This window comes from Orycteropus afer, unplaced genomic scaffold (assembly GCF_000298275.1).
Source record: "Orycteropus afer afer isolate SDZICR_OR568_19922 unplaced genomic scaffold, OryAfe1.0 scaffold00474, whole genome shotgun sequence".
Classification (NCBI taxonomy): Eukaryota; Metazoa; Chordata; class Mammalia; order Tubulidentata; family Orycteropodidae; genus Orycteropus; species Orycteropus afer.
The window spans coordinates 788,195-789,352 of record NW_006922061.1 but is presented as its reverse complement, the minus strand read 5'-3'; positions in this window follow the sequence as shown (position 1 = coordinate 789,352).

Genomic DNA, 1,158 nt, shown 5'->3' with positions numbered 1-1,158 from the left:
AGTATTTGGAGCAGGAGCTTGAGGGTGCAAGATTTAGGCGAAGTCTAGCAATCAAAAACCAAATGCACTGCCATCGAGTAGGTTTGGACTCATAGTATCACTACAGAAGTAGATTGCCCCACCTTCCTTCTGTGGAGCTGGTGGGTTTGAACTGCTAACCTTCAGGTTAGTAGTCAAATGTCGTAGGCACTGGATCACCAGAGCTGATTCTAGCAATAGTAGAAGCACAAAGCAATTTTTTATGAGAAGAGCAAATTAGCTTGTTCTAGGTGGTGTAGTGCCTAAAGCATTTGACTGCTAACCAGGATGATGGTTCAAACCCACCAGTGACTCCTCAGAAGGAAGATTGGGCAATTTCTGTAGTGATACCACCTCAGAAACCCAAGGGAGGGGTCACTATAAGTCGGATCCGACTCAATGGCAGCGAGTGAGACACCATGATATTTTTTTCATTTCAATAGCCAGGCATCCTGCTTCTAACCAGGTAAGCCAAATCACTTGGATTGGCAGAAGGAATCATAAATGTGCTAGTAAGGAAAAAGAAAAATTGGAACTTACTGGGATGTTTGTGCCCCAGATACAGACCCAAAAGAGAATTGCGAATGTGTAGTGAAAAGAGACAGTGGCTAGGTTAGCCCTGACTCCAGAGATTTGAAAAGTGCATTTTTCTTTAAGTCAGAAGCACAGGTTTAGCAAAACAGTAAAATGTTAGACAGGTGATCCCAGATTTGTGTTTATTGGTCCTTCCAAGCAAAGGATGCAGTTTCTCCAATTGCTAGCAAGCAAAAAGGGGAGGTAAAGGCAGCTACATGCTAGCCTTGTGGGTAGCCTGCAGGGAATGTCTGAGATTGGCTGGGGCTGTATCTACCCTTGGGAACCATTGCGGTACAGTGGTTAAGCACTACCTGGCCTGCCTTTAGAAAGCCAGTGGTTTGATCCCACCAGCCTCTCTGACAGACAAAGATGTGGCAGTCTGCTTTTGTAAAGATCACAGCCTTGGGAACCCTATGGGGCAGTGCTACTCTACCCTAAAGGGTCACTATGAGTACATTAGATGTTAATGAGTATCCACCCATAATCAGGCGTTAGAGAGAAAGGGGAGTTCAGGTGACGTTTCTCTGTGCTGAGATCTGCAATGTCGCTGGCCTAAGAATCTCA